This window comes from Dreissena polymorpha, chromosome 12 (genome assembly GCF_020536995.1).
Source record: "Dreissena polymorpha isolate Duluth1 chromosome 12, UMN_Dpol_1.0, whole genome shotgun sequence".
NCBI classification, from domain to species: domain Eukaryota; kingdom Metazoa; phylum Mollusca; class Bivalvia; order Myida; family Dreissenidae; genus Dreissena; species Dreissena polymorpha.
In genome coordinates, this window is record NC_068366.1 from 24,279,062 (window position 1) to 24,295,747 (window position 16,686).

The following is a 16,686-nucleotide window of genomic DNA, read 5'->3' on the forward strand; positions in this document are numbered from 1 at the left end:
ACTTGTTTTAATTCAATTACATAAAGTGACAAAAGTGTTATACGTTACGTTTCCTGTGACTGCTAGGTTATCAGATATCTAACTCTCATAGGTGACATATATCGTGATGTTTTCAGACAAACTAGATCATATAACGTTAATTTTTTTCATACTAAATGAGATGTGCCTAGAATTTTCCTCAATACATATAAAACACGCGCTTTTTGTTGTTAATTATCAGCTAACATTCAAACATGCCAATAATTTAAATAAATAATAAAAACGCTTGCATTCGTTATAACTCCTTTAAACTGAAATATTGGGTAATTTCAGTCCTTCTTTCGGCAGATACATCTTGCAAGCAAAAATCTTCATGAATGCTATCAATATCTCTGGACTTCAAATCATCCGAGAATCACGTGATTTGATTCCTGAACCGTCCACATCAGTAAAGTGAGGATCTGTTTTTAAATTATTCTTACGGAAATTAAGCTCCTACCTCTGATGTAGGAAAGGCAGTTGTCAGTATATAGCGTAAGAATGAGCACTTAATACTAGTTAACTTGCTGAACCAGGCAATGTGTGAGTAGGTTACCGTCCGCCGTGATATGAGTGCAAAACTTCTGAAATAACCGCAAATAGCCGTAAATAGCCCCCACCATACCGCTTTTCTAGTAGAGCTTAGCTACTTCTTATTTATTGGTTAGATATAAAGGGAATGACGTAAATCATATATTTTATGTGTCGTAAGCAGTTACAACTGTGAAGTTTTACAATTCACAAGGGCAATAACCACGCAATTATGGTATCATGTAATGGTTCTTGCGCAATGCACATTCCTTCAATGAAATCACTTTATCTATGAAGTTATATGTTGAGATCTCTGATTGTTATCGATGTATGTTCTAGAGCATCAACCCGATAGCAGCACGAACGGCAAGACGGACACCATTGTTTCAGTATACAGTAGGCTTGTTCAAAGGCTATCGAATAATTAACAAAAATATTTTAAGAATTCACTTGCAAAATTATCATATTTGACAAAGTTTTAAATGATTATAATAAGGAAAAGATAAAATAAAAAGTGTGCCTGTACAGAGCTTCTAACTCGGGGCAAAAGCTAGCACCTATCACTCTACGACATGGGCGTTTGAATATGAATCATTGTTCGAACTGTATGTTGGAAAACTTGTATTTTGCTAAATATTCGATGTAAAGCGATACACACGTTCATTTCATTCCAATTTTTATTGATTAATATTATTAAACAAATGGGTATTTTTTTAGATTGTCAGTCAGGAGTGTTCTTTATCATCAATATAAAATACATACATTCTTTTTCGATTTTATGACATTTTGTCTTAAAATTGTTATTTTACTAAATTTTGAACAAATCCCTATATGGTCGTTCTATGGCACCAAACAAATGCGATTTTAAGCAAAAGTATATTATAAAACAGAGTTATGACCAGCAAATCAATCAAATCAGAAAGTTAAGCTTTAATCATACACCGGCGTTACAATGCCATGCACATAAGGACATGAATTGCTTACTCGCTTATATTTTCCCCATTTAACAAAACATAACGTAATAAAATGTCTCTATACAGTGCTAAACCGGTCTTTTCGTTTAACATTTTTGTTGATGCTTGAGCTACCCTATCGTATAGCAATGCAAAGATCCGGTGACAGGGTAAATTTTATAATGAATTGCTGTCATTGCGTCATGAACTTCGTGAAATACGTGCACGAACAAAACCGATTAAGAGTACACTGTCGAGCTATATCGGGTTTTATTTCCCAACACTGCTATTTAAGAATAATATATCGCATTACTTATTTTGGTTTTCTTTATTAAGTTTATTGTTTTGTTTGTTTTGATATAACTCAAACTTCAAAATAATGGTTATGGATTTCGCCAGTACGTTTTAAAAAATATCATTCAGTCTAAGAATTACCTAGTTTACCGATTACCACATAAAATGGATAAAAGTCCCTAGATGAATTTTCGCGTGCCACAAAATTTCGTTTAAATGCAATTACACATCCCACACAAAACAAACATTTTGTTTGTATAAAGAAGCACAAATGCGAATTAAAATTGCAGGAACTTTTTCAACAAATAGCATAATGAACTAAACATTTTTCATATACAAACATCCAATTATTAATAAATAAAATGAACTTTGGTAAGATTGATTGCCATTTAGCAACATGCATGGGCTAATGGACATACCCATCAATATATTAAAACACGTTTACCCATCAGTTCTGTCATTTATAGTTTTATATCCAATAACATGTGTCATCGTGTAGCGATGTGTGGTTTGTTATTTTTAACGCATTTTGGTTTCCTATTTCTCTCAGCAGTTTTGCAGTGTCAACTTTTTAAATTTGGCTAGATCATGTTTCCATTTGTGTCACTTTGTGCTCCACCACAGTTTAAATAGGCGACTTAAAATAGATTCTATAACAATAACACAATACGATACCAGACCGGGTTAAACCTTTCGTGAAGTTAAAAGCAGGATTACCTCTGTCGATCTACTTTAGCGCAAATGGCGACAAAAAAATGCGATTTCTTTAAGAAATGGCGACTGTTCACTAGACAATGTTTTTCTTTGAAATATGTTCTTAAAACAACAAACGCAGCTTCATTATGCAGCTACTTTATGCCAATAACTTACTGGAGCATATCCAGCAACATATGCCAATTACATTGCTCGTAATCAGAAAACTTAGTAGCATATTGTTGTAGATGAGGGTGGTTCGGTGGTTGGATAGCTCATCTGTTACGTCATAACATCAGTTTTCCAATATTTAAGGCATAAAGACACTCCATAAAAATCCGACACATCACACTGATTTTTAACTTATCTTTTTAATATTTCTTGTCTGCAATTTTTGAAGTTTAAATTCAAAAGAACAAAGCAAATAGCAAAAACAGCACATCTTCGAAGATGTAGTTTATTTTTTAAATTCCAAACGATATGAACTTTGAGCTGTCTTCAATTAAGGATGCAAATAAGTATTGATTAATTTCGGGACATTATAACATGCTTAAGTGAATACTATGGACAGACAGTCAGTTGTAATATCCAAAAGAACTTTAAAACAACACATCTTTTTGAAAGGTAGATTTAGCAATCTGTGATAATTTATTACATTACCAACACATAACACATACTGTTATCAAAACGCCGACAGTGTGGACAGATGGTCAGCATGAAAATTAAAACATGGCATTTCATAACTTTGCTTGTCATTAAATGAACGTCAATTTCAATTTATGTACCGTACATGTCGTTATCTTTAACACAATGCAATCATACACGCCATTTTGTTACATTGGTAGAATCAGATGCTAATTAGCGCCGTTTTATTCCATCGTAATTTTGCTAACCAGTAAGATATGTTGTTCTCTTACAATTAGCAATTACGAGCGCTTAAATACCATATCGTGATAATCTGATACACAAGCTTCTTCAAATATGTAAAATTCCCTTTTAAAATGAAAAATGCGTGTTTTGTTGCAAAAAAAAACACAACAGACATAAGAATACAATTGCATTCATAATATTTCGTGATCACGCTCTTATAAAATCGCCGATGAAACATTATACATTGAACAGTTGAATTGGTGATAAAAACTACATAGAGGCAAAATAAATAATTTCTTTCGGTACAAGATGTCATCGTCTGCCAAAAGAAGCAATTCATCATTTTGAGAACACGGTCTTACTCGTAATTTAATACACGTCCTTTCTTGTTATTTCAATTTTTTGAACAATTAATTGGATAACGAACCCGGATGAGGTTTGCACAAGTGCGCATATTTTGACATAATATCAGGTATTCAACACTCTTTACTACTTTTACATGTTTTTGGACAATTCATAAAAAAAGAATACATGTATAAATGTTCCTTTGCCTTCCACTATAGGTTAACATTTCTCCTTTTATATTGAATAATACAAGAACATTATTCACTAAAGCAACAAATGACGTTCAGAGTATGTATGGACAGCGACGCGTGTGTAGTTTTCTTGCCATTATGTTACATGGTTACACGCGAAAAATGCGTCAACAGTCGGGCACGAATACAAGGAAATGTCAGGGCAATTATTTCGTGAAGAGAGACGGTTACAAATATCGTTTCACTTTTAAGACTTTGTCGACCTACTGCTGATGTTAAAATAGGAATGCGTGCAGAGGATTTCACGGGCAGTAACATAAATACAGGATGAGACTGTTTTAGGAAGAAGTAAACAGGTGGTTTTCAGGTTTTACTTGGTATATTAGCGCGAATCTATAAACCAGACTTGTATCGTTTTCTTTTACGTGAAGGCACTTTTGAAGTTACGTAGGTTGCTTGTGTGTTTGTTATTTAATATTCCCGTTAGCTTTTGATAAAATTACAATAAATAATAAAACGACCAAAATATCATCAGTAACCTTGTTAATAGAATAGTTATGAAACATTTCATTGCGCGACTTGCTAAGTGCTTTTTTTCACTATGCCCTTTTATAGAAAATAATAACATATCATTGTATTTAGAATTAGATTGATTGAATGATACAATTACCCGCAACTTCATAAAACAACATTAAACCCCCGAATTTAATGTATTTTAATAAGAGTGTAAATATATTATATATATCAAGGTTACGCCTATTTGTTCCCTAACTGACAAAAATACCGGAAGGAAGACAGAGAACAAATACCAATGAGAGTCCTGGAAACAGTATGAGGCATGATGTATGAAATGTCTTAGAAGATGCATATCCCCGTGTTTTTCATTGTACACTTTATTTCATTAGATGTAAATTTAACCATGTGGTATTTTTGTGAAAAAATGACCGTTTCTTCATGAAATCTGAACAGCCGCTGTATACGTCATTGTCATTTATATTTGGTTATTAGATACATGATATCGTATTAAAGACACCGGGTAACTGTGCACGTATTCAGTATTATTAATGTAATCTGATCGTGAACATCTGCATTTGAACGAAATGCACGTAGGCGATGAACAACTAATCACTCATGGTATTTAACTTTCACGTACCCTTGAATGAATTGTTGAATGTCATTTATAACCTTTTTTTAGTACTTCCTTGTGGTCTTGAAAATCCGCGGTCAACAAGGGCCCGTATTCATAACACTATCATACACTTTGTATTAACAAAACTTCTTTACATGCCGGGAAGTCAATTCATAATATGTCTTATGTCTTTCAAAATCATGCTACAGGAAGAATTATCATGTCCTAAAAATGTCGTCAGAATGATTTACTTAAGTCATGCACTTCATCGATCAAATGTTAAATTTCAAAATTACTGTTTATGTTTTGAAATTATGACACTATTTACTGACTGGCATAACATTTGATGTCCGGGTTTGATTTGAAGAAAACCCCGCAAAGTTTGGTCGGGTTGCCAGGTTTTATGACTCGTTCAGTTACAATATAAACCGGATAAAATGTTTTATCCCGGTTTAATCTTACAAACTTTAAAGTTTAACTATCTTAAATCATCTTAAGCAGCTAACATAGTATATATACCGGATGTAAGTAGAATGCAGTAAGTTAGGGAAATACACAAATTAAGCGTATGTTACTTCTATCATATTTCAAAATTGTAACTGAAAAGTAAATCCGTTAATCCCAAACAATGTAAAAAACAGACGGATTGATGGCCGGTCGATGGTCATCACACTATCCCACACGCTCCCCATGCGCTCCTTTTAGGTTACAGATGTTCTAAATATTTTTGGTGTTCAATGCTATACTCTCTAAAAATAAACGGTATTTATTTGAAGACACAATTCTCTGTATGGTCAGTTACCATGACTTTAACTTTTAAAAATGTATGTGTGCATGTGGTAGGCAAAAAAAGGTTTTGTAGTAAAAATTCACTGTGTTACTTTTATGTTGGTGACTACATGGAATTCGACAGTTGGCGGGAAACCCTCATCAACTGAGAGAAGCCGTTAAAAAGGTGGCCGTAAAACAGTAACCGCTGATTCGCGCCGAGTTCTTTGTTGCATACCACATGACCTATAGTTGTTATTGTTTTAATCATTTCGGCTTTATGCTCGTTAAGAAAATGAATGGTTATGAGGGTCTCTATGCGCAAAAGTTTGCCTTTATTTTTTGTTTAAGTTATTGCTTTTACATTGAATTTGTTAAGGCATATTTAAATATATTGTGACCTTGTCCTCGGATGAGCTAAACATTAATGAACATAAACAGGTATATTAGATGGTTAGATTATATTTATATTTGTGGGAAACCCATTAAATTTCTGTCTGTAACTAAACAATAAACCCACTGTCAATGCTATAAATACTATAAATACTTCCTTTATGACTATTGTTCCAGTTGTGCATAATTTATATCAGACATAAGACATATCCATATCATTATAATACAGCTGCTTATGTATAAAAGGAAAAAGTCTATATCTTTTCTTTTTTTTACACGTTTTAATAACAACCACCATGCGTACATTCCTCCTGTAGCGAATATTTAATTTAATATCATTATTGATACACACACTTTTAATATTATGTAATGGCACCATTAAAGAACAAAAACTATACATAAATAAAACAAATTATGAATGTATGTTACGGCGGATTGGTCCCAACCATTATTACGCGTTTCGATCATTCTCCTAAACAACACGGAAGTAAAAAAGATTTTTTTGTAAGTTTTGACCACTCGGATTTCACTGAGGTCATAGTCCACACCGATATCTACGGGTTTACATTCAGACCATCCGCTGTTTAGCATTGTCGATCTCTTGATTACAAGCGCGATCACGACACGACTGAGCGAAATCTCATGCGAGAACGCGACATCACAATAAGAAACACGATGTTCATATCATGATCTTCGTTCGTTATCTCGTGATTTCGCACCATGGTTTCGCCTACGTATATTCACAGAAAACGCAAGTCGAGATCGCACAATTAATATTGCTGTATTGCATATTTATTTTGCTATATGACATCGGGATTTTGCTATGAACAACAAAGGCCTTAATGCGAAAACAAGTTGCTATGGGTCTAGACTACGATGCGAGATCGCGAAACAACGAATCGATATTTCGAAGTAATAGTCGTCATCACACATATTCGGTAGCTTTGGTAAATGGCGAGCAACTTCCGTAGATTGACATAAAATGGATATAACATGTTTATTAAACAACTAAGCGGCATTAATAACGCATAGCTCAAATAAGGGACGGTTAATAGGTTGTAACACACAACTCTCCAAGGAAATATCCGGCATAGTACAGCATTGAAGAATGCTCAAAATAAACATTCCTTGTCCAGATTTTTTATATGCATGCGCAATCATTTTAAATCGAATGTAATTTGTGCACCTGTATATTGTTAAGGACTAGAAATAATTTGAAACATAGCGCTGTCAAAGACTACAATAAACACATCTCATACATCTCGTTATCGTTGCAAGGTGACTTTTAATGTAGGTAAGAATATAATAAGACTATGAACCGTCTAAGATGTTTTCAATCGGAAGGTGACTTGAAATTGTCGGGCAGTTTATTTACAATTGATGCGGTCGTATGTTACCGTTCGGTTTGCTGTTAAATTCCATAACCATTAATAAAGATTACAAATCGGTCTTTATCAACACAAAAATAGCATGTTAATTACACATTTTAATACATGTACTTAAACATTCACAATATACATAGTAACGAATATGTTTGATATATAAACAACACAAAAATGGAGGCAATAACATTAAGCTGCTCATAATTTAAGCTTTAAAATACCATAGAGTAAGATTTAACCATATTTTAAGTGTGAGGTAGTTGCTGATCTGTTCCCTTCAAAACTAGTCTGAGTTGATACGCTTTATTAAGACCTTTTATTTTGCCGCACTTTTGTGTTCCTTTTTATTGTAATATCTTAATTTATATTATGTTTACGGCAGTGTTTAGACCATAGGTTTTGTTCAGCAGCAATCTCACAAATACTTTTAGTAATAATTGTTATACTTTTAGAAATACTTGTTATGTAAATTTGATTTATAACTTGTATATTATGTGTTTAAAACCTGAATAAAAATCAATTACAAGGGACAAAATTGTCACAAAACCAGGTTTTCATTGTGAAAAAAAAATCTGATAAAGGGAGAAAACTCAAACTGAACTTTTGAAATGACCAAAAAAAATTAACCCTCTTTGTAAGTTTTTTTTTTTTTTTAAATCTATTTTTAGTCGTGGCGACCTTGACATTGGAGATATTGACGTGATTCTTTCGTGGGACACACCGTCCCATGATGGTGAACAAATGTGCCAAATGATTTTAAAATCTCACAATGAATGACATAGTTATGGCCAGGACAAGCTCATTTATGGCCATTTTTGACCTTTGAACTCAAAGTGTGACCTTGACCTTGGAGATATCGACGTAATTATTTCGCGCGACACACCGTCCAATGATGGTGAACAAATGTGCCAAATGATTTTTAAATCTGACGATGAACGACATAGTTATGGCTCGGACAAGCTCATTTATGGCCATTTTTGACCTTTGAACTCAAAGTGTGACCTTGACCTTGGAGATATCGACGTAATTATTTCGCGCGACACACCGTCCAATGATGGTGAACAAATGTGCCAAATGATTTTAAAATCTGACAATGAACGACATAGTTATGGCCCGGACAAGCTTATTCCGCCAGCCCGCCAGCCCGCCAGCCAGCCAGCCAGCCCGCCAGCCAGCCCGCCCGCATTCGCCAATCTAATAACCAGTTTTTTCCTTCGGAAAACCTGGTTAAAAATCATAAAGTTTTCTCTAAATAGCATAATATAATTAAGGGAAAATGAGGGTTGGATAACATAATCCAGATTTTTTCTTTTTTTTTAAGAAGCACACTAACGGAAAAGGGAAATCTGTATGTCACCTCCAGTCATGAAGTGGGGACATCAAGACTTAGCTCGGTACATATACTGCTTGATATATACAGTTTATTTAGTAAGTGGTATTAAGACCTGTGAAAAGAACTTCAGAAATGTATGTCTCCGTGAATAACCAACTTCGGTAAATAAACAAATTATACTATTTTGTTTCTTATAGAATATAATTAATATATATGGATTCTTATTTCAACTTTTGCAGTGTCAGTAAAAGCATAGTGCATGTGATAATAAATTGTATCCAAAGATAAAGTATTAGTTCCAACATGTTGTTTACAAAAACAAAATGTTGAAGCAAGAAATATTAAAAAGTTTATTCAATGAAACACACACGAAGTATGCTCAATTGTTTCAGACTCCATTACCCACCGTTTGTTTAACAACGTTATTTTTTAACCACAGATAGTAATTATATCCACTCATCTTCTATGCCTAATCATGTTTCGTATAAAAAATGCTCTACATGTCAAGAGTTTGAGTTCAATTCATTCTTGGTATCACCAAGGACAAAATGTTGTATACTTTCATCAGTTGGTTGTGTTTTTGGTACTTAACTCCCCCGGTTAGCAGGGCAGACAATAAAAAGAACAGAGTACAACATAATTTTATTTGTTAATAAAGGAATACGACCCACATTACATTGCATGTGTACTATTAATATATATGCATGCGCATAAAATCAAGAAATCAGTTATTTATTCATAAAGATATATATATTGTTATTGTATGCATATAACAATTTACTGATATAAAAGATTTCTCGGACACGTTATTCTTTTGCGTCTGCAATTAATGAATACAAAAGTTAGATTGCTGCTTTTCATTAAGACCAGCTTTATAGACACTTCATTCGTACTTGCAAATGTTTGGGCCATTAATAAAATACATGATATTCAAAGTCTATTATCGATATATCATATATATCTAGACAATAAACACACTGTTATTTATTGAAAAGCTGAATTTTTGTAATTCAATTGTATTTCCTTTTTGCATTTACATATATTGTAAAATCTTGAAGTATTGAATACAATTGTATAAATGTATAATAGCACCGCGTAAGTTATATGTTGATGCTTGATATTAAAGATAAAATTTTAATATTATGTGTGATCTGAGGAATTCTCAACAGATGGGCAAACAATACATGTTAAACGTTTGTTTCAAACATACTACCTGCATCATCAAAGGATGTAAGAAGTTTATAACAATTCTTTGGATATCGATTATTTAACATTGAACATTTTCACCAGCATTTTATTAACTTGTAATAATAAAAAACACAACCATAACTGTTATCGTTCACTTTCCCCATAACAGTGCAATTATGAATATACTTATTGACCATGGTGTGCTTGCGACAATGAAACCGGTCAATATCAGAAATAACAGTACAGAACATGATATTTATTTAGCTTAAGCATTACAAACTTATCATTCGACAAATATACAATACAAAGATACATGGCATGATAAAAGTTGGATTTTAACAAGTATATATTTCTGCTGTGCATATATTGATATGGATACATACTAATTTTAAATAAGAGCATTTACTGTTTTAAAGAACAAGCCTTTAATAACATTGTTTGCAGTCTATTAATAATCTTTTCTTAAAATAAGATACCATTTCCTTAATAATGGTCAAATACTTGAGTTGGTAACTACAAATCAAATTCTGGAAAATTAAATAGCTCAACGCAACAGTACATAAGTTGTGTATGTTCCTAATCGGAAATGATAAACACGGAATAAATCTGGAACAGAGAAGTGTTTAGATGAATAATATGTTTCTTACTTCACTGTAGAATTTTAAAAAATCGAACAGAGATCGCGCGATAACATATAAAGTTAGTTTAATTAAAGTTCGAATGAAGCATATTGATAAAATAAATATAAATTTAAAAGCATTATTGGGCAAAAATTACCAATTTGAATATATGTCATTTACGCTATTTTCTTGCGACATTAACTAGTTCGTATTGGAATCATGTATTCATTAAAAGAGTCACACGTTAATTGTTCAAGTCATAGTTATGTTAACTAACGTCTTTGTTTCTAATTTTTAGAATATATATGCGCAAAAACACATTCAGGAAATGTACGAAGCAAAACATTCATGCTTCATGATTTAACAAGATAGTTAGAAAAGAAGCTTGAAATGATTTTGAAACCAACAACAATTCATACAAATATTAAGCTTGAGACAGAAAATGGGAGCATGGACGATATAAAATACATCGAAAAATTATTCATATTCTCACACATATTTATTTTTTTTATATTTTAATCAGGATAATTCAGGGAAAACACTGTTCCAGACACAATTGCTTCGCTCGTTTAACAGAATGAGACAAGAAATAGGTCAGAAATAAACGAAAGCCCCCGCTCTATATCATTACATCTTCCCGCTCTATAAATTACATTTGAGTAATTATGGACGAATGTAAAGTAAAAATTACTATAAGTCAATAACTCTACAAATAGGTGAGAAACATAAACAATGGACAGTAACTGTAAAAAAAGAAAAGAGCATTCACTGTTCACTTCGCATCCCCTAAATGAGATCTGCCTGTGTACTTTGTTTCAAATTGATACCTCTTTCAGTTTTCGAGATATGCTCTGTACAAAAGATAAGTATAAAAAGATCATTATTTTCAGAATTAAATATTAATAATTTCTAATTGCATAGTATGATCGGACAAAACTTATTGAGTTAGAGAGCGGACACCGTAACAAACTGACTGTTTAAGACATGAAAACAAAGCGGAAACTATATTTCTCCCGTCGGTGCATACATATTGCACCAAACTATGTTAACTGCGTAAATAGTATAGTGCTACTGCGCTAGGTAATATTAAGTATTAATAATTTTGTATTATCATTGGTAAAAACATATATGGTATATATACATTCATAAAAAGGCCTCGTGTAGTTTAACAAATAATAACATAACGTTAATTAGCGATCATAATTAGTAACAGGTTACTTTTGAATATACGTAGGTCAAAATTAAAACGTATATTTTTTATGATACAATACACTATAATACAATTAGTATACTAATAGACATAATATAACAGTTAACCATTTATATTTTACCTTAGAAGTAAAGGTGTAAAGGTGTCAACATAATTGAGCTTCAAGTATTTCATTAAACAACATGAAAGTAAAAAAGCCATCTTTACATCGGAAATAAACTTGCAACGAAATTTAGAAAAGTATTATATCTTTTAACCTAACAGTTTAACATTCCATTTTAACCCCGAAAATGGACATGGCTAAATATAGTTTAAAATAGAAAGACTACCATTGTATTTTGAAATTGTTGTGTTCAAAATACTTAAATATCTTCAACACATTATTAACTTTGTTACTTTGAAATATAAACATCACAAATCTGGTGTGTTGTTCTTCTTAAATATTCTTAAGATCACATTTTGAGTTTTCATAGGGTTCTCATTGTTTTGTTATCGGCACAAATCATGATACATTTTGTCAAAATTTCCTACTGTATTATCAAATGAATTAACTTTCTTGATTAACTGTTGGGGTTCAATTTTTATTTTGAAAGAGTGTTATTTGATCATTTGTTGAAGAACATGCCATTCACAAGTTTAACCAGTCGACTCCTTTCAAAGTGTATTAAACAAGTCCTGATGATTCGAAAAAAAGATTCGTTAACTGCTCGTAACAATGTTCCTCAACTCGTTAAAGGAAATCAGTCAACAAAAGTTTATTTAGCGATGCTTACAAAAAAACTGAGCCATAAGCCTGGGTTATTGGTAGATGCACACGTGCCGAGCAAATAAACGAATCTGTATTCGATATTTATACCTAGTATTCTTTTTTTCGTATAATATTCTCAAAATATACGGTCTTTGTTTAAAAAACAACAAAACACAGCAATAACCGCAAATAAAAAAATAAAACACCAATAAATCAAAGAACGAACACCATAAATGACAAATGACGTTAGGTTTATAAACAACAATACGTCGGTATAATGTGCATGATAACTATATCCAAGAATTTTTGAAATCATAAGGTTTATTTACAGGTCGTTTATTTCGACAAAGCTTGTGAATTGGGATAAATATTTATTTTTGCAACACAAACATGTACTTTTGCTGTCAGGAATTTAACAATTGACTGCATAGGTTAAAGCCATATGAAAATATTCCTATTCGGAAATATGTCTTAATGTGTACACTATTTTAATAAGAAAAAACGTACTACTTGATTCCGGATTCGTTGTGTTTCTCCCCTTGAGTGTCATTTACCAAATATTCAAAGTCTGTGTCATTTGTTTCCCCACTTTCATCATTTTTCTCCTGTTTGGCGCCGGTGTAATTTGTTTCCGCATCAATGTTTCATCACTTTTACCGTAATCAAAAAGTTTTTCGGCGCTTGCGTGATGTCATTTCTTTAGTGACATTTTTCAGTTCTTCGGAAGCCTTGTACTTTGTCTCCAATGTGGCGGCATTGTCTAGTTGTTCGGCCACTGCAGACTGTGTTTGAACTGAAGTTTCGCTCTCAACTATTCGGCCCAATACATACGATGATGCTGGGATCATGTAGCTGGATTCTTGCAAACCAGTGTGCAGATAATCATCTGTTATTTGCGGCTTTATTTAAAGAAAATAGAAGAATAATGAAACTCTTTTGACATCACTAGAAAAGAGAGCCTTTCGATCATACGCCAGTCTACAGCAAGCTACCAATTATCATTTCAACACAAGGCAGTAAGATAACAAAACAAAAAGCATAAAGCCTAAAATGATAACAATTTATTACACTGCTTTGGACTGCCTTGGACCGAAAAATGGAAACCATTTGGGTTCAGAAGTTTTCAAGGCATTCCGATCGCAAAATTAGCAGTGAAAAATCAATTACTTTTACAATTGTATGTTCGCATGTTAATAAGCGTTGTCTGTCAAACTGTTGTCAATTCATCGGCTGTTGAGATCGGCTGTTGAGATTATTTATTTACATACCTATTTAGGCTGCCAATTAATTGGCATGAAATTGTTATAGTTAACATATACGTTTGGCAATCCAAACACAATCAGGAATACCTTTGCTTGTATTTATTTAAGTTATTGTTGACAATTAGAAGATCAAAAACTGTATGATAAAATAATACAATTAAATATAAGAGGAACATTAAATATATCTGCGTCAACTAAAAGCATCAATTTAAATCGTACAACAAACCTGGAGAGATGTGAACATTTGTGTCGCCTCAAGCTCTGTATTGTACAAAGGGACGACTGCATACGGAACGATAAAGTCGTCATGGACGTCGTCGGGCAATACATCATAATGATCGGGGTTGTGGTCATTATTGTCGTATGGCAAGACATCATACGTACTGCTGTTGTCTTCATTATTGTCGTCGGGCAAGACATCATAATGATCGGTGTTGTGGTCATTATTGTCGTATGGCAAGACATCATTAGTACTGCTGTCGTCTTCATTATTTTCGTCGGGCAAGACATCATAATTACCACTGTTGCTGTCTGCAAATACAAAAAATCACAGTTGTCAATAAATGATTGTTATGGGTTAAACATAACATAGGAATTACACAAATCTGTGTGTTACTAACAGTGTGAATACAATTATGTGAACGGTTTATTAAGCGAACCATTTGCGTTAACATCCATTTGCACAAAATAGAAGCATATATAATGTTATAAATGACGTATGGCTTACTGTGTAATTAATATGACTTGGTATTTGAATGATATCACGAACTCACCTAGTGGAATTTCCGATGGTATTAGTTCATTCCTAAACATTAAATAACGCCGTTAACAATATATATTGCAACTACAAAATATTATCGATAACGGAAATCTCAATACAAATTTTACCATTTTATATTCACACTTTAGTTATTTTATACTTTTAAAACTCTAAATTGGTACATAAAGTAATGTGTTTGAAACGTACTTACTGTTCAATGTCTTTTTGGGCCCTCTTCTCTGTATTTGAAATATAAATATATTTACTAAGTTAGATTATTTTTTATATTAATTGTGATTGTCATTTTAAATAAAGATTCTGCTATCAAAATATTATAGAATCGCGATTCAAATTAGAAACAATAAAATGGCGTATTAAGTTCATATCATGTTTATTTTATCATCGCAATGGTTATACTATACAAGAGCAACATAATTAAGAATTGTCCATGCGTAATTCAATTAAATAAAAAAACAAGTTAAACCCCTTATTGTTGACAAAATATCAGAACATAGCATATAGTACATTTATTTATGTTCTTACTTTTCTTCCTTCGGAGACACAAACAAGCAGTGGTGGTGGAGCCAACTATTAGCAGACATAATCCCAACGTAGTTGCAATCCATATAATTGTCGACGATTGCTCTTTATTTTCATCGGCTGTGGAATTCATGGTAAAACGTAATTGATGTGTCAATAATCAAAAACTTTCCAAACCATTTGGGTTCATATCATAAAATCGAATTAAATATAGATAGAAGTAGTAGAATTAGCAATAGTAAAAGTAGTAGTACTTTTATATAACAATAGTAGTTGTATAACAGGTTGCCTTGGGGTATTTGATATGTTGTACGCCTAGCGACCGAGAGACACCAAGTACTGGTTTGAGTCCCAGGAAACGGACTCGAGAGCGTTGCACATATTCAACATTTATGTTTAAACTAACGAACAATAGTAGACATTTTGCTGCTGTTTTTCTTGATGGTGTTTAAGTTGTTATTACAGTAGAACGTATTGTTGCTGTTGTTTCTGCGGTTGCTGTCACAGATCCATAGTGACTTATCTCAACAATTGTAACAACGTAAACACAGCATACAACTTTTGTTTTAATTTAAAAAGAAAATCGTGCAACAAAAAGTAAAGATCTCAACGTTCAAAATGTATTTATTTTATTTAGTAATAAATTGAACATGCACTTAAATTCCTATTGAAAATAAAATTTTAATGATCCAGATAGCCAATTTCGTATACGAAACTAACATTTACAGTGCCTTAACATTAGATATGTATCGCTACATGTACCACATCATGCCAATGCGAGGTTGTTTTAGACTTATTTGGCGGAGAAAACGGTATTCCTTGACATATGCGTGCTCAATATCAAGTTGTTCAAGAAATTTTTCGTGTATAAGGGCCATGTGCGTGCTCAATATCAATTGTCAAAACCAATCGAAACTCAACTTTTCCTTAAAAAATAACGCCATGAGCAATCAAGTTATCCATTTTTTGTTCAACCAAAATGCGTCCAGATGAACAACTTATACTTAAACAGTGCTAATTAGTGTGAAAACAGTGATAGTATTGTTAGTCTGTGTTCAATGTCAATTGACGGTTCAGAAAATTGCAAAATAGTCCATGAGTTATCTCAACACTCAGACCAACCAGAGGAAAACGATTGATACTCGCTGAAACCGCTTCCGGCTGGCCCAATCATAGGCGTCATCCGATTAAAAACAAGTAAGTAATAATGTAGATGTAACTGTTTGAAGACTCAATTTCTCCATCGAATCGAGGCATCGGCGGCCATTTTTCTCTCAAATCTGACCACGTGATCCCCCGCATTGATATAAATGGTTAAGATTTATTATAGCATCCTTAACAATCTATATTGCATTTTTGTCTCGTAACTTCAGCATGGAAGAGAACTAAAATAAGCATCGAAGATGCTTGTCGTCTTGCCCATGATAGGTTTGATTACTTTTTGTTACGCACATGACT

The 16,686-nt window shown here is 32.8% G+C and overlaps 2 long non-coding RNA genes across 2 annotated transcripts in view; both read right to left on the bottom strand.

Moving 5' to 3' along the window:
- LOC127853951 (uncharacterized) overlaps nucleotides 1-16,686 on the bottom strand; it is a 180,633-nt gene that overhangs the window by 61,604 nt on the left and 102,343 nt on the right. The gene's annotated exons all lie outside the window — the stretch shown is intronic.
- On the bottom strand, nucleotides 8,194-8,798 carry LOC127853954 (uncharacterized). Its single transcript, XR_008036811.1, has 2 exons — nucleotides 8,550-8,798; nucleotides 8,194-8,387 (listed from the first exon to the last, which is right to left on the bottom strand). It is a non-coding gene; the product is annotated as an uncharacterized LOC127853954 (long non-coding RNA).